At 58.7% G+C, this 22,741-nt stretch overlaps 1 protein-coding gene across 4 annotated transcripts in view; it reads left to right on the top strand.

Annotated features, from left to right (window-relative positions):
* The first annotated feature begins 1,164 nt into the window (after nt 1-1,164).
* The window catches only part of ADGRG1 (adhesion G protein-coupled receptor G1), a 38,190-nt gene continuing 16,613 nt past the window's right edge, over nt 1,165-22,741 (top strand). The window contains exon 1 of one of the 4 annotated variants that reach the window (XM_047712264.1): nt 1,165-1,258. The gene's annotated coding sequence lies outside the window, so the exon portion shown is untranslated. Of the gene's footprint in view, nt 1,259-8,497; nt 8,749-18,571; nt 18,595-22,741 lie in introns of those variants that run through there. The other 3 variants (XM_047712265.1, XM_047712263.1, XM_047712266.1) reach the window with 3 other exon arrangements.

The following is a 22,741-nucleotide window of genomic DNA, read 5'->3' as shown; positions in this document are numbered from 1 at the left end:
TCCTTCCCCTGACCGTTTTCCCATCTGCCCATGATCCGTTTTGTCTTCCCACATTTCCTGTCACCCATCAGTCACCCAGAATTTCTCTGCACCAGGCCCTAGGCTGAGGCTTGGGTTTGGTGATGGGGCAGGGAACACAGATAAGAAAGGAAGAATTCTAACACTGGGGAATGGGTCCCAAGTAAGGGGGAGTCCAAGGGGGCTCTGGGTGACACATGGGGTGGGGAGAGGTGAGGGAAGTTTCCCAGGGCACAGGGTGGCCCACAGCGGCACAGGATACAGACTTTGTTGAATGAATCCATGCCTGGAGGACTTCCTAGAAGGAGTGGTATCTCAGGTCTCAGTACTGGGGGTGGGGGTTGGAATCAGGAGCCCCCTGGGGGAGAGGGTTCCTGGCTGTGAGAACTTGGAAAAGACCCCGCCCTGGGTCTCCCTCCCTGGAGAAATGCTGGAGGACATTTCTCCGGACAAAGGACAAAGGATGAGGCAGGGGCTGGCCAGGCCCGGCTGGGGGCCAGTGGTTGAGGAGGCTGGCAGGCGTGTGCCCAGGGTCCCCATGGGAGCCTCTGGGGTGGAGCAGAGCCTGTCTGGACTACTTGTTTCTGTAACCCCTGGGGTGGCTGGAGCAGCTTCCCCGAACCCCTCCTTAGGATGAAGCGCCCATCCCTATGCCCCTCTTTTGTCTGTCTCAGTTCCTGCTTTGTGTTCTCCAAGAGGCTGGAGGTTCTGAGGGTAGAGACTGGGCATCCCGTTCCCCATCCCCCGTAGCGCTGCCTTACCGCCCCCTCCAGCCAGCTGGGGGCTGTTGACTTGTTTTCCTATAGGCAGGTAAGCCCGGGCCCCGGGCTTCACGTGGGGCCTGAGCTCAGGGAGGCAGCAGGAGGGCAATCACGGAGGTGATGATTACGGAAGGTGGGCCAGCACCCCCTTACGGGGGCTCCTCCAGGCTGGTCCAGGGCCCCTGGGCAGGGCAGCAGCCCACGCATTGGGTAGAGGTGTTGAAAACTCATGGAGGGCTGAGGCCAGGGGTGAGGGGCTCTCAGCACCCAGGATCCGGGCAGACCCTATAGAGAAATCCGGGAATGAGAGAGGGAGGTGGCAGCCAGCCGGAAATTCAAGACAGGCAGGCGGAGCCTTACCTGGGACAGCCTGCCCAGACAAGCTCAGGCTGGGTGCCCGTGAGCCCTGGGAGGAGGTAGAGGTGTCTGGGGAGGAGGCGGAGTCCAGCCAGGGGGCTGCCAAGACTCGAGACTCGGAGGTAAGAAGCCGCTGGTCGCTGTTTGTGGTGGAGGACAGGGCAGGAAAATTCGGGAAGTCGGGCTCCCAGGTTGGCCCACCTTCCGTAATCAGCCTGTGGGCAGGCTCTCAGGTCCAGTTCTGGGCCCTGAGGGCATGCGGGAGGCTTGGCCCTGGGTCTGCTCAGGGCTCTGGGCAGGTTTGGAGGCCCTGGTTGTGCTGGGGTTCCCCCTTGCTGCTCTGAGTGTGGGCTGGGTGAGCCGATGGGGGGGGTCGTTTAGGCACAGGTTGGCTGTTGGGGGACGGGGGGATGCTGTGCATTCTTGAGGACCCAGGTGAGGCTGTGAGACCCAGGGCTCGGACAAGGAGGCAGGAGACAGGCACCTGGGTCTTTGCCTGTTCCGTCCCCCAGCACCCAGAGCCCGTTTCCTCCTAGGATCCCAAGGGAAACCGGTTTGGGAGCAGGTTGGCCCAGGCTGTTGGACTTCTGACAAGGAGGAGAAAGACAGCCTGCCCTGGTCAGCTGAGTGGAGGGGACAGGGCCCAGGCCTGGGGACATGCCTGCCCTGTCTGGCCAGCACAGGGTTCTGAGCCTTTCCCCAAGTCCCTCAGGTCCCTGTGATGAGACTCCTGCGGGGTGGCCGAGGACGGGAGAGCCATAATGGAGAAAAGGGCCTGGGAGCTTCCTTCCCTGGGTGGTTTCCCTGTCTGTATCCCCAGGGGGCTGGGCAAGGGTGATGGTGTGAAAACACTGACTGAAGCAGCCCTCACCCCACAGTTCTCAGCCCTTCTGATTCTCCAGCCCCACGTGCCAGACAGCCAGCCAGACAGATGTGGGTGGCTGTGGGTGGGAGGAGCCTGGCGCCTGGCCAGCTCTGCCCTTACCCACTTGGCTCCCGTGGGGTGTGTGGGCAGCAAAATGGGCGCCCCACGTTCCCTCCGTTAATTAGACAGGCCTTACTAATGAGTAGCTGTCAGCGCTGCCCCATTATGCCTTGTGAGCCATCTGTGCCCCCGCACTTGGGGGGAGACCCCGGCGACGGCCTGGCTACCAGGAGGAGGCACATGCAGAAGGCAGGGCTTCTGGGAGCTGTTGGGGTGGGGGGAACTCCTGGGGCCGGAGACCAGGCGCTCTGTGGGCTTGCCACCAGAAAGGTCCAGTTCTGGCTCTTTCTTTTCCTGAGAGAGAAGCGGGGGCCGCTGGAGTCCCGGGTGAGGAGACCGGCCTCCTCCTCTCCCCGGTGGCCAGCACCTTCACTCTGCAGGCATGGGGAGGCTGGTGTACAGGAGAAGGGGCGGGGCACACCGTGTTGGTCAAAGTCGAGATCCAGGGCTCTGGGGACACTCTGGCAGTCAAGGGAGGTGGCGCTTTGTCACCTGTGAGACAAAGCCAGTCCTGCCGCCTTTGTACACTGTTGGACCGTCCGACGGGGTGTCGCCCCACCTCTCTGGGCCTCATTTGCCTCCCTCTGTGTGGGAGCTACAATGACTCACTGCCGGACCAGAGGCCTAAGTCTTGGTTCCCCGAGCAGCTGCCACCCAAACCTCAGAGTCCAGGGCCCAGGGAGTCGCTGACAGAAGGGGCACGACCATAGAGACATCAGTGGGGCGGCCTGCCCCAGCCCTCCTGTCTGAACAGTTGGGGTGGGGGGAGGAGTTGGAAGTCTCCTCTGCGCACTGCCCCCAACCTTGAAGGACTTTGCCTTTAAAAGAGAGCCCAGGGTAGTAACAGCGCCTGTTACCGCTCTCCCAGTGAGATGGCCTGATGTCCCCATCTCAGACCTGGGGACACAGCACTGAATGCTCGGAGCTGGACACTGTGGTGTCAGGTCCCATGTGGCACTATTTGAAGGACTCCGGGGCCATGCTGCGGTAGGGGGGATAGTTTAGGAGGGGTGAGGGGCAGTTTGGAGCCTCCTGGTCACTGAGTCTCCCCCAGGCCTGAGCGGGGCACCCAGAGGCCCCTTGGGAGAAGCGGTCCTCCCAGCTCTACTGCTGGCTCCAGAAGCCAAGTGGGAAGGTGCCCCCCCAGATCCCCTAGCTCCAATCCCCTGAGCTATAAAGCAGGGCCCTATGTTCACAGATGGTTAGGACCTCCTCTGAGGAACCCAGGCCTCTAGATGCCTGTCCCTGCACCTGTTTCCCATGGCAAGAGTGGCCCAGCCTCGCTGGCGTGGAAGTGGCGGTGGGGAGAGAGCTTGTGGTCCCTCTTTGGCAGGCCCATCCTTGCCCTGGGGCTCAGGGGCTTCTGATGGCTGAGAGGCAGGAGGGTTCCCGGTATGACCTTCCAGGCCTGTTCTGGCTGGATCTGAACCTCCTGCCGAGTGCAGCTGGGGGCTGGGCTGAGGTCAGACATTCCGTCATGCCTGGAAAGAGGGGGTGGCAGCTCTGTCTACCTTCTATCTCAGGCAGGTGGGCACCCAGGTGTGCCTGCCTCCTTGGGAGGTCAGCAGGGGTGGTTCTCGGATGCCCAGCCAACCTGAACCCTGTGAGGACCTGTGGTCTGTAGTGATCTCCTCCCAGCGGGACAGGAACAGGGGGGATGTCTGCCTGCCTGCCTGTCTGTGCTGGGCCCAAGGCCACTTCTTGTTTACATGAGGTCAAGATGCCACTGGAACCAGGAAGGAGGTACTGGGGGCAGTTTCAAGGCCATGGAGTTAGATTCTGGTTCAAATCCTGTGTGACCTTGGACTGGCTCCCTTCCCTCTCCCACCCTCCATCTCCTCCCCCAGCAGATAGGACAAGGCGTCCTTGGCAGAATTGTGGGGGGGAATGAAAGTCACCTGCCTGGCATGCAGTGCGCAACAGGTCTGGTCTTAGACCTTCAGGGGGAGGGGTGGCAAGAGGGCCAATGCTGGGACAGGTGCCCTGACCACCAGCTCCAGACCTTCTGAAATCCCTTGTAGGTAAAGGTGAGCCGGGTACCGGCCTCAGCTCCACCCCTAAGGGAGCGAACTGGGTCCAGCCTGTCCTTGGACCTCCAAATAAGTGCTCAGAAAACCAGGTGTGGACCTGCCAGGTCTCCACCCTCCTGTTTGCCTGGCCTGGCAGTCCATCCTTGGAACTGGCACCAATGTCTTGCACCCCAAGCCTGGGCTTGAATCTCCATTAGACTTGTCCCATTTTAATGGGGCAGGGGGGGCCCGTGCTCTCCCAAGTCTTGGATCCGTTGGGCTCCCTGTTCCTTCTCCAGTGGGGGGATGAGCAGTGGGTTGGGGAGGCGGGCCTAGGGCCCAGGCACACAGCTCCCTTTGTGAGGGTGGCTGAGTCACATGGGCAACGCCATCCATGCTGGGCCCTGGGGCGGCTGTGATGAGAGGTGGTGTTATCATGGGTCTACGGCCGCCCCCGCGCCTGTGGCCAGGAGGCTTTCCCACGGGAACGAACTGGGAGGTGTCTGGGAGTGCTGGCCACAAAGCACGGGGTCTGGATCCCGGGACCCAGGTTTGCGTCCCAGATCTGGAGCAGACCTGCCATGAGGTTTTGGGAAGTTTCTCTTTTCAAGCCTCAGTTTTCAAGTCTGTTCAATGGGACCAGTCATCACTGTTTTTGTAGAGGAGATGTTGGCCATGAAAGGACTTTGCTGGAATGCCTGGGTGACTCAGTGGGTTAAGCCTTTGCCTTCAGCTCATGTCATGATCTCAGGGTCCTGGGATCGAGCCCCACATCAGGCTCTCTGCTTAGCGAGGAACCTGCTTCCCCCCTCTCTCTGCCTGCCTTTCTGCCTACTTGTGATCTCTCTCTGTCAAATAAATAAATAAAAATAAAAGTTAAAAAAAAAAAAAGGAAAGAAAACAAGAAAGAATTTTGCAAACTGTGGAGTGCCCGGCCTTTGGCATCTGTGTTGACTTTATGATAACCGCAATGACACTGGCCAATACTTGTTGCGTACCTACTGTGTGCCAGGCGTGGCTCTCGGTGCTTTACAAGGCCACTCAGCTTGCAAAGAGACAAGGGCGGACTTGAAATGCTTTTGTCCAATAAAAACCCACCTCCTAGCCTCCAGTGGTGGCCTGTGACCCTTCCCACAGGGGGGCACGGCTCTTCACTGCCTGCAAGGCCCTGGGGGGCGCGGGGGGTGAGGATGGAGGAGGAAGAGGAGGAGAAGGCCTCTCCCCCAGCTCTGTCACAGCGGGCCTTGCAGCTCCATCCTCTTACCCTGTCCTGGGGGCCACGCGCAGTCGCAGATCGGCTCCCACCCGCCCGGCAGTCCCGTTTCTCTTTCATCTTCAGGCTGTTCTGAACAACAGGGCCCTCGCCATGACATCAGGGCTGTTCATTCGTGCCCGGGTGCCCGGGCTGCGAGCTCTATGGTGTGGCCTTGTTAATTATTACCTATGGCGCTGGTGTTGTCTCCCCAGGATAGGGGAGAAGGTGGGTGACTGGAGAGAGGGAGCCTGAGTGACCCAGCTGACAGAGCTGGGAGGAGAAGCTGGTCGGCCTGAGCCCCGAGCCCAGGCTCCCAGCCTCTCCTTCATTCCTTAAAACGAAGACCCTTTTGCACTTTCACCTTTGGGTGCTCTCTACCCAGCCTTTGGCCTCTGTCACCAGCCAGTAATGCACTTGACTTTCTCTAGGCCCCGGGTGACCCCAGCCCTTCAGCCCTGAGCCCCAGCAGTGCATTTCAAGTGGCATGTTGGAAGGCTCCCCCACATGTCGCAGGCCACCCCATTCCACTGTATCCAAGGGCAGCCTCTTCCCTGCCTCCCAGATCTGCACCCCTGCCTTCACCCCCACCATGCTTCAGGGCAGTTTCTGACATCTCTCCCTTCCCCTCGCCTTCACACGTGGGCTAGGGGGTCCTAACCCTGCTTCGGGGTCTTGGACCAAAGCCTCCCCCTGCCAGCTTCTCCCTCTATGTTCTCTAGTGCCCCCTGGACCTCCCCTCTACCCGGCCCACCCACGTTGCTGGCATAAGCCCCTGGAGTCCAAACCAGGATTTCTCTTGCTGAATTACTTTGTGTCTCTAAAAACCAGTGGGACCCAGCCCACAGGTTTGGGGGGGATGAAATGACAGCAGTCCCCCTAAAATAGGCATCTTGACAGGAACCCTGTAGACACAGCAGCTGTCATCAGTTCTGCTTAGTACTAATAATAGGTACTATTGTGATGAATAGTAATTTTTTGGGTTTCTCATTTGTGACCCCCAGAGAACACTGGCAGCTCTTCAATGCCAGGAACTGACTCCCAGTGTCACCCTGATGTAAGCCAGACTCAGGACAGGGTGGGCCCACTGTCCACCCCTGCCCCGGAGCCTGGCACCATGCCCAGCACATGGGAGGTCTCTGAGAAGCCCGAAGGTGACAGGGCAGGCAGAGCTAGGCAAGCGACCTCCTGCCCGGGCCAGTTCACCACATGGGCCTTTCCCACATGGTTCAAGGGGCAGCTGGGTCCAGGCTCTGTGTCCCTTGCTCAGATGTCCTGCCAAGAGAGTGGTGCCTTTACCCCTCCACCTGTGAGGGCCTGTTCAGCACCCTCTGTGGGGCATGTATATTGGGAGGGATGGCTTCCTGTGGCTTGGACCCCGGGGGACAGCTGAGGCTGCTGCGACTACTGGCTGGCCTGGCCCCAGAGGATGGATCTTGGGGAAACCAAGGCTTAGAGGCGACAACTTTCTCAAGGACACTGCACGTCAGGGACTCCACGTCCTTTCTGGATAACTCACTTCCGCACCATTGTTTCCTGGCCCCTCCAGCCCTGGCAGGGAGCGAGTGTCCACTATGGCCATGGGAGGGAACCATGGGCCAGACACGGGCCGCGTGCCCACAGTGCCCGCCTGCTGCTGACTGCTCAGAGGACACAACACTGGCTTCCTGACAACTCTGGATCCTCCCTGACCCTCACCGTTAGCTTTACTGCCTTTCTCCCTGTGGCTTGATATCCATGCAGGCGGGTGAGGGGTACCTCTCCTTCGCAGCGGACCCCTGGCCTCCTAGACCGCCTAAAAAGCTTCCATTCATGTGGCCTCAGGGGATTTTTTTCAGGTTCCTTTTTCAGAATGCAGATCCTTGCAGGAAGAGAAGGGGTTTACAGCGCCTGGGCCCTGTGCCAGGGGTCTGGGGATGCTGGATTCAAGAGTGGTCAGGAGCGCTGTGTGGAGCCAGACCTCCTGGGCCTCCATCCCCAGCTCTGCTGCTTCCCTGCTGGGTGACCTTGGGCAAGTGAATTCCCTTCTCTGAGCTGTATTTCTCCACCTTGTGCTCTCCCCTCTTCATCACCACATATTTATTGAGGGTTCATCAAGTGCCGGGCACTGGCCTGAGCCACATGCTTCCCTCACCGCTGTCCTGTGGTGCTATAGTGTTGATGGGAGGGAAGGTTCTGGAATGCTGTAAATGGTCAGTATATGTAATCATCATCGTTATTATTGTTGCTGTCATCCCTTACCCTCATTATACTGTGAAATTCCTATGGCACCTTTGACTTAGGAGTCGGGTGGGGATGAGGGAAGATGGGGAGCTCTAGGCCTGCAGGGCAGGCCATGAGCCGTCCGGAGCTTCCTAACTCTCGGGGTGGTTATGAACCTGAGCAGTGGGAGCAAGCCGCTGAGAGGCTGCTGGCCAGAAGGGATGAGCCCGTTCCCAAATTTTTCTTTTTGGGTTTTTGGAAACCACCAGGAATATTTCTTTACCTGGGCCTCAGTTTCCCCTTTGGCCCAGCAGATGTACCCCTAGGGTCTCAGAATCTGGAATGAGAGTATTAGAATATTGAAACTTGGGGAGCATTGGGATATGTCCCTTTACTATGACAACTGGGGCTCAAGGAGGGCTCGAGGTCAGGTGGCCTGACTGACCACATGCCAAGCCACCTGACACCCCTGCCCTCCCCCAAGTGCTTTCCGCTCTGCCGGTCAGTGCCGGATCCTGTCGGCTGCCAAGGAGGCTGGAGTCTCTGGAATCTCCTTCAGGAAGGGGCAGTTGTCGCCTGCGCCTTGGAGAGGGGGAGCACAGCATCTGAGGGGCCGGTTGCCATGGCAACCCTGGCTTCTCTGAGGGAACTTTGGGGAGAAGAGCCCCAGGGGGTGGGGGAAGCGACAGATGGAGGGCGGGGAGGCAGAGTTATCCACAGCGGGGCTGTCTGTCCACGCTGGCACCTGTCTGCCTGGATGGGTTAGGGTTAGGGTTAGGGTTAACCCAGCGCTGAGTCACGGGCATCCCCCAGGGTCACGGCCAGAGCTCTCTCGGCCCTGCCCCCTCCCGCCTCCCTCGAGAAATCTGTGACTCACTGTAAGGTCCCGTCATCCCAGCCAAGCTAGGGAAGAGGGAGGAGTCCGACTGGGGCAGGAGGGGGGCGTCCCCCCCCCCCCGCAAACATACGCCACCTCCGCGGCTCCCTGCTTGCCTTGCTCTGCCGCAAGAGAGGAGCCAGGAACCTCCCACGCTCACCAGCCCGCCCACTGGGGGCAGCCGGACCCTGGCGGGTGGGTTAAGCCTCTGAGGTGAATCGTGAAAGGCGTTCCTGCTGCCTGGCTCCACACAGGACCTGCCATCAGCACCGGGTACCAGATCAAGGGTGTGACAGCGGGAAGGAGGAGGGATGTGGTGTGTGGGGCGGAGGGCAGGGTGGTGTGTAACAGGGAATTGGGAGGTCTTTTGGTGGCAGCCAGCCCAGATGAACTCTGCTGTGAGGGGTCTGCAGGGGTGGCTGGGTTGAGCAGGGAGGTGTCTCAGAAGGGGACGGGGCCCCAGAGGATGAAATCTCTCGGGGCCGCTTGTTATTTGTTGGCTAGGGAAACTGAGGCTCAGGGTGGTACAGTCACTAGGTCCAGCAAGCTAGGGTCTGCTCTCTGATCTGTGAGATAACTCCCCACTCCTCCCACTGCACAGATAGGGGACTGAGGCTCCCAGGTCATGTCTCAAGTCTAGGGAATAAACGGCCAGGGTGCAGCCTCGGGGAGGAAGGGCTTTGTCCACAGGTGCCCAGGGCGGGGTCCAGGGGTGTCCAAGTGAACCAGGGGCAGTCTGACTCCTCACCACACAGGCCCTGGGGTGGCCCCGGCCGTGGGGTCTGAGAGAGGGTCCCGGGAAGTAGCGGAAGGTAGATGGGGAAGCAGACTTTGCGGCTGGAGCCTTCGACCAGCAAACCACCAGACCCTGGCGCTCCCATGTGTGTGGCACTGATAGGAATTCCTCCCTAGGCACTCCTGCAGCGCCTACCCTATAATAGCGGCGGCGGGGGGTGGGGAGGTGCGGGTGGGTGGTGGGGTGGGCGGGGTGGGGATCTACTGGTTCCCATTCCCTCCTCTTCCCCAACCAACCTCCTTCCTGCGGGGCTGAGCTGGGGTCTCCCGTGGCCCCACGGGAAGGACTGGAGCTCATTTTACTGAGGAGGGTTGGGGTGCTTATATTCAGAAAGGAACCTCTCACCCCTTCAGCCCAACTCCCATCCTGCCTGGTAGGGTGGGTCGGAAGAGCCTTTGTGGCTCCAGAGCACCAAAGAAGTTACTCATGCAAGCATTTATTGAGTGCCTACTGTGTGCTTGGTATCCTGGGGGTGGGAGCAATGAATGAGACCGTTAAGGCGTCTGAGAACTCATGGGTGGCCCGAATTCAGGGCTAAGCCCCCGCACCCTCCCTGCGAGCACCTTGACAGCAAAGGGGCTTCCTTGGGGCTGGAGACTGAGGGCGAAGGAGCCTTCCCTGTCAGTGAGAGCCACCAGCTGCTGAGTTGGTTCCCCAGAGCCCAGGCCAGGGTCCCATGGAGACTTCCTTGCCAGTGTCTAGAGGTTGGACTGCTTTGGGAGCCAGACCTAATCCCCTTTGTGGCAGGGACCCGGGACATCTGGGATACAGATCCTCCTCAGTCACAGCACCTTGCCTCGTCTCTTTCTCTCTGGGCCTCAGTTGTCCCAGCTGCTGAATGGGTATGTAGGGGTGATGATAGCTTGCTCTGCCTGTGGTCCTGGGGCCTGGCTTCAAGGGTGTCCGCGTGTGAAGGACACCAGTCCGGGCACGGTCTGTGGGGGAGAGGCTGTGCTAGGCAGCCTGCGTGCATTGCGGGTGCTGGCTTCGGTGTCCTGGGCCCCTGGATAGGGGCTGGTCAACCTGGCTCGTCAGGGACACAGATAAACGAGACGGTGAGGATCTGGGGTTGAGGAGTGACAGAATATTGCTTGAGGAGGGGTAGAGAGCTTTCTGAGCTGGGAGGAGGACCCGGCTGGGCTTGGAGACCTGTGGGGAGGGGTAAAGGGGTTGACTGAAGTGCATATATGAGGATGGGGTAGGGGGCATTTTGGGCAGAGACCATTGCATGGAAAAGGCTGGGAACAATGGTTGCTGGGAGATGGAGCAGGTGATGGCAGAAGAGACCTGCCACGGGTCACTTTATGGGGCCTGGAGTGCCAAGCCAGCGGGTCTCCCTGTGCACTGCAGGTGGGGGATGGCACTGTGACCAGCAGCATGGTCAGATGGGTGCCAGCGGGGGCGGTGCTGGGTGCCCTGGCTATGACCCCAACAGGATGGGGAGGGTAAGGCTGTGATGCGGGGTGGCCTGGCTGCCCGAAGTCTAGGCTATTGGGTCCACCGCTTGCTTGTGCTTGGAAGGCAGCTTCCTGGCTATGGGGACAGAGAGGGAGGGGGCCCCCAGCTGAAGGGAGGGCAGCTGAGAGAGGCAGAGTCTGTGTGCTGTGGCCATTGCCTTCCTAGCAGGGCGGGCATGACAAAGACAGGAGGGGGAGGCAGGCTAGCCTTGAAGGGGGTCACGTGGACCATGCTCCGTGTTCTGGCTGAGCCAGGCCACAGGTCCCTTGGTCCTCAGCAGAGCTGCAAAGGCAGGGGGGGTAGGGGGTGGGGGGTGGGGCCCTTCCCAGGGATGCAGGCACAGGTGGGCTCCTGCAGGGTAGGGGTGAAGAGTCAGGGGCATGGCTGTAGGGGGAGGACATGGCACCCCCAGACCCTGCCTTCTGATTCCCAGCAGATGGGGGCATCACGTGAGCAAACCCAGCAGTCGGGGAAGCAGGAGCCCAGGGACCAGGCAGATGGCAAGTGGGGAGTGGGGCCGGGCTGGCACAAAGGGGCCTCTCAGACCCCGGGGAGGGGCTGGCTGGGCCTCAAGCTCCCTGGGCTTACCCTCCACCCGTCAGCTCCTCATGCCTCACCGGGAGATCCTTGAGGCCCTCGGGGAGTCCCGCAGATTCTGGGGTCAGGCCTGGGCTGCTGGGGAGAGGGGCCAAGGCGTGGGAGGAGCTCGGGACACACAATTTCTGACCCCCGCCTAGGGCCAGGCTACTCTGGAACAGGTGGGCCAAGGCACCCACCTGGGGCCCCTGAGGTCCCAAACTCTCCCTGGTTCCCGGGGGCTTGGCCTGAGCTAGAACATCGTGGAGCTCCCTGCTGGGGACCCTGCTGGGCGCTGGGCTCTGTGCTTTGCACACGCCTTTGTTCCTGCCAGGCTGGTGCTCCTGACTGTCCCCTTGAGAGACCAGGACACTGAGGCACGGGGGGTTTACCCACGAGGAACTGCTTGTCTTTGGGGCTCCGGAGTCTGCGATTTTGCCCACCGTGCTGCCCTGGCCTCCTCAGTTGGGAGGGGGCTCCTGGGCCGGGCTGGGCTCCATGCTGGGTGCCAGAGAGCCTGTGCCCTGTTGGGGAGCCCAGCCCCGCCCCTGCCGAGCCTGCGCTCTGCTGTGGTGTCGGGACCCACGGAGAGGGAGAGACCGGGAGAGGGAGAGACCGAGGCCAGTCTGCCTGGGGAGAGTCCTGGCTTTGTTCCTCTCTGGTGGTGTGACCTGGGGCATCTGCCTCAGGGTCCTCATCTGGAAAAAGCGGGTAACAATAGTGTCTCCACTGGGGGGACTGTTGTACTTGTGAAGGAGGGATTGCTGGGCCTTTATCCTAAGAGCTCCTCATGGGACAGGACGGGGCACTGAGGCCCAGGGACAACTAGCAACAACCCAGGCTTGGGGGTGGGGCTTCATCCTGCCTGCCCCCTGGGGAGAGCTGGGGCCACCTGGGCTCTGGCAGGACCTGGTGGGAAGGTTGATGGGCTGGGTGTTGGGTTCCTGAGTGGCCGCAGGCTTAGGCTCAGACAGTTTGTGGTGTCCGTGGCTGTTCCCAGACAGGCAGAGATAAAGGCTGAGCCCCCAGAAGTGGGCAGAGCTTCTAGGCATCAGTGGAATGGGCTCTAGGCTACAGGGAGGCGGCCTGGGGGGGAGGGCCGGGACCTTTCTGTTGGAGCCAGCCTTGCGCCTGGTCCCTGCAAGGCTGGCCGGTCTGCAGCTAATGGCTCCAGCCCAGCTTCCCCCTAAACTGCTTCGGTGAACTCCAGATAAGCAACAAGGAGAGACTCTCAAGCCGCCTCTCAGGTCTCTCTGCCCTGTCCTCAGGCCTCTGCCTTACACCTCCCAGAAGCCCCTGCCTTGTCTTTCAAGGCCCACAGGAGTAAACAGAGGGCCACAGGGGCCCAAGGTTGTGACCTACCTGGATCTCAGTGTCCCTACGATACACAGAGCCAAGAGTCCCATCCTTGGGCAGGGTGGTTGCTGGGATGGGTCTTGAGCCGCCCTGGGGTGGGAAGCGTGTACTCAGCTCATTGAGCCTCTTTGAGAGGTCTTCCCTAAACCCAGGCTGAAGAGTTTGTCTTCAGGGTCACGTGGTGGCTGAGTTAGATCTAGGTTCAAATCCTGGAAAAACAACCTTGAATAAGCAGCTCAGTCTCTCAAAGCCTCGTTACTTAGGCTGTAAAATGGGGATGAAGACATCTCAGTTTCTAATCTCTCTCTGAGGCCTGTGTGGGACGAGCTGAGACGGCGGTCCCCCTGGGGCCCCATGGGCAGTAGAACCCCACGCAGAGCTGTCCCAGAACTTCGGCTCCTCCATCGCCCAGCTTAGCTGTGTCCCTGAGAGAGGCAGCCGAACATGGCGGCTCTGGGGCTGTCTGGTTCTGTCTCAGTTCCATCAACTGTGTGATCTTGGACAGGTGTATTGGCCTCTCTGTGCCTTGTTTCCCTCGTCTTTAAAATGAGGCTGTTAATGGTCCCTTGAGAAGGTGAAGTGAGCCACTGTATTTTAAGTGCTGAGTGTCATGCTTGGCACACCGTAAGTGATATTGTCATTGCCACTGATCTGGGCCACCACTAAGATCACAGGAAGCAACAGTGAGCTTATCCAGACTTGTGCTCCCATGATGTCATTGGAAAGTCACCAGGCCCCCAGAGCCCGTGGGGGCCCTTGGACACTCCCATCCAATGGGATCTTGGTCTGCTGGCATGGTGTTCTTCAAGAATGGGACTCCCTCCTGCTTTGCTCTCTGACCCCAGGCCTGACCCCTTGGCCATTGTCCTGGGCCTGCAGGGGAGGCCTAAGTCCAAGTTGGGCTTGTTTCCTTGGGCAGCACTCTACGGTTACTCCTTTGCTGGGCTGTTTCCTTGGCTTTTCGGCCCCTCGCCTGCACTAGGTGGCTGGCCCCCTCTGGGTCCCTGGACAAGTATAGCTCTTGGGGCGATGGGGGGTGGGGGGGCTCTGTGGTTAGCTCCTTAGGTCTCTGACCCTGTGGCAGGGGGGATGACTGCCTAGACCCACCTGTCTTCATGGTGACAAATGTGAGGGCTGAACCCCAGGGGCTAGTGGGAGCAACTGAGTCATGTTTGGCCTGGTGCCCTCTGCCTACTGCTCCTCTGGCTGTGCCACCATCTGGCCATGTGCCAAACCCTTGGAGAGACTCATAAACACCCACCCCTTCTGGTACATAGAGCTTCACTGCCTGTGAAGACCCTTATCCAGTCTTGAGTACTGCTGGCCCCTGGAGATTTGGATCCTTATCTACATTTCACAGATAAGGAAGTAGGTCTCACGTTCCCTGGACAGTCGGTGGTAGTGGGGGCCTGAACGCAGGCCTGGACCCTTGTCCCTGCCACCACAGATGGCTGCTTCCACTTGAGATAGTGAGCTTCCCATCCCTGTAAGTGTTTAAGTTTGGCAGGGAATTGTAGAGGGAACTGGAGCAGCAGGTGGGGTTCTTTACGGCTCCTTCCAGCCCGGCGCTTTTCTGGCTCCGAGTGGGAAGATACCCAAGTCCCACATCGTTCCCAGGCATTAAGTCCCTAAGTAGCCAGCCCACTGGTCATCCAGATGGCATCAGGCCATGTCTGGGGGCAGGTGGGACTCCAGAGCCTTGCCTGTCACTGTGCCCAGACTCCTACCAGTAGCGCCATCCAGTGGCATCTTTGGGAGGCTCCCGCTGGCCTCCCAATCATCTGGAGGGCTGGGTGGAAGACACACAGGGATGGGGCGGGAGTGAGTCTGGAGGGTGGGAGGGAGGGGTCCAGAAGGGGACACACCCACCCCAAGTCATCAGGGAGCTGATGTTGCCCCTTGCTCTCCCTATCCAATGGGCGAGTTACCTGGGTAGGGGTGTTCCTGACCCCGTGGCGCTTCCCCCTCCCACACACCTGCATGTGACAGGGCCTCAGAGAGAGAGCTGTCGACAGCGACAGCGGGCAGGCCCGGAAGGAGTCCTCACCCAGTTTCCTTAAAGCTCTATTTATCCTGCGTCTGTGGCCGCACCTGCCACCCTCTCTCGGGCTCTGCCACCTAGGCACACAGCCCAGACGAGATGGGTGGGGTCCTCTCTCCAGGCTGGGAGCCAGGGATTCCCAGGTCCTGGTGCCTGGCCAGCCATGGGGGTGGGGCAGACCAGGGAGCAGTACCTGTCACTAGCTGTTGTTGGGAGGACAGCCGGTGCTCCCCCATGGAGACCCTGCAGCAAGTGCTAGCACATCCAGGGGTCCCCACCTCAGCTCCTGCTCTCGGGTTCTCTCTCCCACAGAGCTGGAAGCCTCAGTAACTTCTGTCCAGGAAGGGTAGAAGTGTTCGCAGACCCCATGGGTGTAGGGATGAAGGGGCCCAGCCCCTCTTCCTGGGCTGTGAGGTTTTGGGTGCAGCACAGCCTCGTGGAGCTGCCTATCCAATCCCCTAGAGTTACTGATGTTTCCGTTCTGTGTCCTGGAGAGTCCCAGGCAGGGGGTCCATGCAGAGCAGAGGGTACAGTGCAGGCAAAGGCGTGTATGGAACTGGATTGGGGTCCAGTTACCAGCCATGTATCCCTGGGCAAACAGCTTCTCCCGTGGCCGAGCCTCAGTTTTCTCAGCTGTGAAATGGGCATAATAGTGCCCCCCTCATAGAGTGGGCAGGCACACGCATTATGGGACATTAGGTGCACTTCATATGATCTGTGCTCCCACGTGGTTTCCTTCCCTGCTTCCCTGTTGCCTTGTAAGTCTCTGAATGCTGGCCGTTGGGATATGCCCACCACCAGGGTCCTAGACCCCAGGATCTTCCCTGGCCACAGAAATGTACAGTTTCCCTTCCCTGCCCCACCTTGGGGGAGGCCACAGGAGTCCAGATGGAAGTTTAGCATTTGCATCGGTGGGAATGGGACCCACCTTCATGGCAAGTTCCTTCCTGGGTCCCCTCTTAGCCCTGGGCCATAGGAATAGGCTGTCAAGGGACCTGGGGTAATAACTGCCTTTGAGTCCAGAGAAAACTCAAGGTTCAGTGATCACAAATTCATGGGATCTCAGACATCACCTAATCTAGCAACTTTGAGAGTCCGTTTGTGGTCTTAGTGATTTAGGAAAGGCTTGGGCTCCCAGGCTTCTTCACTGCAGGACTTTTCAGAGCCTTTACCAGGCAGCTGTGTATTGGAGGAAATGCAAGGCTGGCGTTTTAGGTCCTATCCCTATTCTTAAGCTGTGCACAGTCTTGGGACTCCCTCTCTGATCAAGCACTGGGAAGAGATGATTATGCTCCCTAGCCAGTCAGAGGCTGGGGAGTCGGGATGGCTTGATCCTGGAACCCCCGCCCCAGGGGCACTTTTGGAGCAGAAGTATAGCATCAGGAATTGGCTCAGAGCTGGCCTGACCTGGCTTAGAATCCCAGCTCTGTCTCATTCATTTGTGTATTTATCCAGCCTTCATGCAGCATCGACTGTGGACCAAAGATAACACTAGTGCAGGAGATTCAAATTGAACCAGACAGTAAGTGTTGAGAAATGGAAAACAAGTAAGCAGACTGAAGGGTCATCTCAGACAGCGTTAAGTGCTGTAAAATTAAGAAGATAAGGTGGCGTGGATGAGTGTGACGATGGGGAGGATAATTTTGGCTGGGTAATCATAGATGGCTTCTTGGGGGAGGTGATATTCAAAATAAGGACTAAGAAGAAATGATTCAGGGAATGGGTCCAAGAAAGGATGTGCTATGTTGAAAGGCAAAGGCCCTGAGGTGTGTCTGAGGATAGAAAGAAGGCTAGTGTGCTGGAGTTGGTGAATGCCTGGTGAGTGGGGGAGGACAGGGGCAGGTGGTAGTGGTGGTGTGTGGGACTGCTAGCTTGTGATTTGGGCAGTCATGCTGCTTCCTGAGCCTCAGCTGTCTGATTGGTAAAATGAGCCTCATCATTTTTGTCCCACACTCCGCTCTGGTCCGCAGTGTCGTGAGCCTTGTCAATGTCTTTGGCAGAGACTTGGCTCTGGGTAGCCCTTACCGATGAGTCCCTGCAGTTAGTGAGTACCATGTGTGTGTAAAGGCCGGGGTGCCCCATCTGTGCCTGGCTCCCCTGAACTGCAGCCCCCCTGCCAGCTCTTTTTAAGCATAGAAGCTTCTGATTCAACAGGGCCTGCCTTCTCTGGCCCAGCAGGCCCTGGAATCCTTTCCGGGAGAAGGTTCCACTGAGAACAGCAGCTCCTTTCTTTGCTTTCTTTTCCTCTTCCTCCGGGGGGGCCAAAAATAGTGCCTGAATGGGACACAGCTCTGGGCTAGCAGCAAGACAATAGCTGCCTCCCGGACTGAAGCCTCCCCGCTGGCTCTGGTCCACGGGTGGGGGTTGGGGATGGGAGGGGAGGTGTGCGGGTGCATGGGCACAGCATCCCGCCGGCCCCAAGCCCTTGCTGCCTTTCCCATGGCCTCTGCCAGAAACCATCGCAAAGCCCCCTCCAGCCCCTTATAGTGTGATTGCCAAGGGGGTTCCCCGCTTGTTCTGGGAAAGTGTTCATAGCTGCTTGGCTGAGACCCTAGCCCGTTAGCCTCCTGAGCAGCGCCGCCCTGTCTCCTGGTCTGATACTGGTCTGGAGCCGTAGGCCCAGGCAGACACGTCTGCCCCTGATTCTCTTCCCTGCCCTGTCTGGCACGTGGAGGCCACCCCCTGTCTTCGATGCCCTTTCCTCTTGGACTCGGTGGCTATGAAAATTTAGAGGTCAAAGTGATGTGCCATCTTGGGGGAAAGTGAGCTCCCTGTCACTGGAGGAGATCAAATAAAGTTTGGATGTGCACTTGGTGGGGGCTGGGATTTGTCAAGCGTCAGATCCACATTTGGTCTTGATGTCTTCGTGTCTCAGAAGAGATCTTGGTTAGAGGTTCCCATCCCTCCCTACCAGCTGGGTGGCCTTGAGCAAGTCACATCACTTCCCTGAGCCTCTGTTTTCTTATCTGGAAGATAGCTTCCATGGAGCTAACCTTGGAGAGCTGTAGAAAGAGATCTCCAAAATGCCTAGTGTAGTACCAAGCACATAGAAGGGGTTTCAGAAGCTTTGACTGTGTTCTCTTCCCTTCCCGCCCTGGTACTCATTGTGCAGCACAGAAAGGAGGGTCTGACCCACTCTTGGCCCTCAGGGAACTCTCTGGAAGGAAGCCAGGGGGAACGCCCCCAGCCCTAAGGATATCTCAGAAGGAAGATTCCTGGTGGGCTGTGGCAACCTAGAAGGCTTCTGGAGAAGTATGGTGCACATTTGGCACTTGTGACAGCCAGTGATGAGGGTTGGAGGGGTGTCCAGCCTGGGAAGAGGTCAAGGCCACAGCCTGGCAGCCTCCAGGGGCAAAAGCAGCTGCTAATAGGCATCTCTGGTCACAAGGGAAGCCCCCGCCACGTCCCAAAAGGATTTGGTTTAAAGTCAATGTTGATAAACTCAGGCAGGTGTCTGGTGCTGCTCTCCGTGACCCATAACCCACCGTCCTCCACCCTGCCCTTCCTCTTGCTGGCTCCCTCCTGGTCAGGCCAGTGTTTGAGTCAGGAGACTTGGGTCCAGGACAAGTTAGGGCGCCTGTGCTCTGCTGGGTCGGAGCGGGGCAGTGACGTAGTCCCCTTCCTGCAGCTGCCAACGGTTGCCAGGGCAACGGTTGCCAGGGGTTGCTGTCACCTGCGCCCCTTCTCCCGGGCTAGTGGCTGGGGCTCGCAGCCCTCGTCTTCCGTGGCTGCCCGCTTTGTCTGAAGCTCCAGTGAGGGGGCAGGGGCTGGGGTGGCTCAGCTTCAAAGTTCTCCTCCCCAGAAAGCGATCCACCCGCCCAGCAGACTGCAGCCCTCTGCTCACTCGGTGCACGGTTACGCTCTTTATGTACTTACTCCACTCGATGCCACAAAGGAGGAGCCCAGGTACAATTTCCCCTCCTCCCTTCTCCCCTCCATCCCTCTCATTCCTGGTGCTGCTTCCCTGTTCCCCCACCTCCCCTTCCCTTTCCCCTTCTTCTTCCTCCCCTCCTTTGCCTCCCCTTCCCCTGCTCCTTCCCACCTCCCTACCCTTCCCCCTCTCTTTCTTTTCTCCCTCCATCCCTCTTCCCCATTTCCCCTTTCCCCAGCACTGCTAAGGTAGCTGATGGATGGGGTGGGGGTGGAGCTAGGTGGCGGCAGGGACCCTCTGGAGGCCCAGAGGCTATCCGAAGGGGGAGTCAGACAGCAGCCACAGGGAGGAAGTGGTTGGGGGGTAAGGGCTCCACACCACTCTCCTCAGCCACACTCCAGCTCTGGGCTGCCCCCCCAATGAACACAGATAAGCCTCTGAGGGGTGTTGGGAGGCTGCATCCCCAGCATGGGGGTCCCCTGGGCCCTCAGGGGAAGGGTGTTTGGAACCCCAAGGAGACACATCTGCAAACACCTTTCCTGAGAGTTTGAAAGAGAAGGCTTTCTAACAGTCAGGTAAGGTTAAGGGTATACGGGCCACAGAGCCAAGGGCCACAAAGCCAAGAGCATCCGTTCTGGAGCCAGGCCCTGGGGTAGCATCTCATACCCTCCCTGCGCTGGCTGGGCAGTCCCCGGCAGGTAGTGCCACCTTTTGGGGACTCAGTTTCCTTATTTGTTAAATGAGTATAACGGCACATGCCTCTTAAGGTTTGGGGGAGAATGACTGTGTTCCTTTGTGTCAAGAGCTTAGACTCGAGTCTTGCATTTTCCAAGAGCTTTAATCAACGTTAGCTGTGATGCTGGAGGGGGTGAGCACACTGCCGGGGCGGAGGTGGGGGGGTGCGAATAGCGATGGAGGACACTGTGGCGCTCAGTGAGCTGGGTGGGATCCTGGTCTGTGCCTCCACTGCCCTTCCCAGGCCCCTAGCTTTCTTGGGGGATGACACCTGGCCCTGTGTCCTGTGCACATCTCAGCCAGGGATCTGGGACCCGGAGGAGGAAGAAAGAAAGGGAGGGCTCATGGCTGGCCTTGGGAATACTAGGGTCCTATACTCCAAAGATGGTTGCTCTGCCAGGCCCAGAGTAGCTGATCTGCAGCCCCAGCAGGATGCTAACTGGGAGGACCTTGTAGGCCTGGCCTTGGGCAGTGTGGGAACACAGATGGGGAAGGGACACTGCAGCCAGCCAGATGAGGTCTGCCTGTGGTTTGAGAGGGAAGAGAGTCTGGCCAGGAGGAGGAGATGGCCAAGCACCTTCTTTGCTCCTGGCTGCCACTTGGGCCACAAGCCCTGGTCTTCCCTAGAAGCATCCAGAGGCCCCAGCCCATGGAGAAGACAGATGGGGATAGGGATCAGAGAGGGGATGGGCTGGCCAAAAGTTCCCAGGGCCACTTGACTGCAGTTAGTTCTGGACCCAGCACACCTAGCGCCTACCACCCCCGCTCTGGGCGTCTGCATTCTCTGGGCAGGTGCTGACTGGTGTGTGTCCTGGTGCCCTGGAGCCTAGCCTCAGCAGCTTCCTGGGGAGACAGCTGTGGGGAGACTTGGGGGGGGGGTCGGCCCCACACTGTGCCAGGAGCATGGGGCTGGCACTAGGTTTCCCGAACTGCTCCTAAAAACCCCTGGCGTCTGAGTCCGATCCCAGCCTGGGCCAGATCTGGGACCCTTTCTGATCTCTTCTCTTTTTAGGTTCCAAGTCCCTGTAATCCATTCTCGAATTCTAAGAGGCTTTGATTCTCGGCTTCTAAAAGCTCTGGCATGCTCATATTGCCTCTTTCTCTTTCTCTGCCCTGCCCGCCCTCCCTCTCTCTCTCTCTCTCTCTCTCTCTCAATTCCAATCTCCTAAGTGTCCCAGCTGCTTGAGGAGAGGCTGAGGGCCCAGCTGGCTATAGCTGACTTTAATGGAAGGGCCAGACGGGGGACAGGGCTGGCAGTGCCCCTTTCCCCAAGAACTGCTGCTGCCCACAGGAGGGAGATGGGATGGGGCTGCATATACCCCAGGCTCCCCAGGGACCTCTCGCCTGGAAGTGTCAAGGATGATGATGAGTTGCCTAGGGGAACATCACAGTCTAAATGGCTCCTGCAGCCCATCTCCTGGTAGCTAATGGCCTCTGAGGGAAAGGGAGGGGCTGGAGCCTGGGAGGGAGGGTGCTGACAGGTTTCTTGTGTGGCCGCAAGATTTTTGAGAGCTCGCTTCTCATGTTGATAACAGGTGCCCATGCTAAAAAGGATGTGCCATCACACTGGGCTGGAAAACTAAGCCCAACCAAGCTCTGAGGATTTTCTTTCTGCAGGACTTATCAGAGCCTTTGACATGCTAATACACAAGACCCAGCAGGGCCTGCATTATTTCTCTAACTTGGAAACTATTGCTTCTTGGAAAGTGCTTTGGCAAGTTACCACGTGGTAAGGATGAGGAGACAGTTGCAGAAAAGGGATAGGACTCTGGAGACCACCATGACAGCATGGCTTTGAGGTTGGGTGGCCTTGGGTTTGAGTTCTGGCTTGGCTACTTGCTGTGTGATCTTGGGCCTCACCTAACCTCTCTGGACTTTAATTTCATTTTCTTTAAACTTTAAATTTTCATTTGGGTCATAATAGCCTTTGCTACCTGGACTCACGGTGAGGACTGAATGGTAATTTGTGCAAAGTGCTTTGCTCCACACCAGCACAAACTGAGCACTTGCTAAATGGATTTAGCACTTGCTAAATCCCCCTCCTTGGATTCCAGGGTCCTTCCCGATGTGCTGGACAGACCCTGTCCCCCTCCCCCACCTCCCCACCGTGTGGGGTCTGGCCAGGCACTGTGGGCTGGAGTGCAGAGGCCATGGGGTGGGGTGTGGAGGCCCAAGGCCCAGGGCATTGGAAACATCCTAAGGCTGACATCCCAGGAAGGAGGACCAGTGTGTGGAAAGGCTTAGAGGCAGGACACCCAAGCCCGGGCTCACGTCTGCTTGCGTGACTACACGTTGGCCTCTCTGAGGTCCCTTAAGTGAATGTTCTGGTGCTAGATAAAGCAGGCTTCAGGGTGGGTGGCTCTGGATAAGGCTCTTGGCGAGGACTCAGGGTCCTTGCACACCAACAGACCCTTTCCTCCCATCCTAGCAGACAGCTCTCTGCTTCCCCCCTTCCTCAGTCTTCCCACTGGGCTAGGCCTCGTCTGGGTACACAGAGAGAGTCGTTGCCCACGGACTTGGTCAGACCAGAACCGCAGGGAGGTGGGGCCACGTGGGCAGGGACGGCCCTCCAGCAGGTCGGGTGCAAGAATGTGAGACTCATCCCAGGCAGTGAGTGGGCATGGCCTTGGCATCCGCCAGCCTCTGGGGGCAGACATGCAGCTTAATTTTTATTCTCCTTTATTGTAGAAGAATTCCTGAAAACTGAAGTCACTCCGCTTCCCCTAGCCAGCCCAGAACATCCTGCTGGGGGGAACCTCTAGCCAAGGTGGACACCTAGCCTGAGCTTGGCCACCCCCCTGGAGAATGGGAGCAGAGGGAGGAGAGGGAGTGGGCACTGCCGAGGGTGGGGGGGTTGCTGGTCTAGGATGGGGCATGGCCCTGGGTCCCACCCAGGTCTGATGTGGGTCCCTCCATTGATTTGTTGGAGAGCTGGTGTTTCTAAGTAAGGTTTAGTTTTCTCGAATAATTCAGAAAGTGCCAGTGAAGGGTCTTCTCGACCCCCCGCCCCATCCCCCAAGGAGGAAGCACCTGCCAGCGCTGTGCTCTGTTCTGTTCTAACTGCCTTCCCTGGCTGCCCTTTGAGGTCTGAGCAGCCCTCTGTTCCTCCCCCGCAGAGCTAACCTTCCCCCATTCCCAGCCTTCTTCTGCTTTCCCCTTGCTCCCCTGCAGACCCGTACATGCATATGTGCAAACACACCCACACTCGCATGTGGGCTTACATTCTCATGGCTTTCCGCTCACCCACTCCTTTCCTTGTCTCTGTCCTGGGTCATGTCCTTCTTTCCCGAGCCCTCTGCTCCTGGGCTCAAGGAGGTAGCCTGTAGCTCCGTGTTGCCCCTGCCTCTGCCACTGGAGAGCAGCCAGAGATGGAGGCTGGAGCAGGACACCTGAGCTGGGTCCTCTCCCTTCTGTCCCACCCTCGAGGAAGACAAGATCAGGCTTACA

Source organism: Lutra lutra, chromosome 17 (genome assembly GCF_902655055.1).
Source record: "Lutra lutra chromosome 17, mLutLut1.2, whole genome shotgun sequence".
NCBI lineage: Eukaryota > Metazoa > Chordata > Mammalia > Carnivora > Mustelidae > Lutra > Lutra lutra.
Note: the sequence above shows the minus strand (reverse complement) of the source record. Positions and strands in the feature narration are given on the sequence as shown.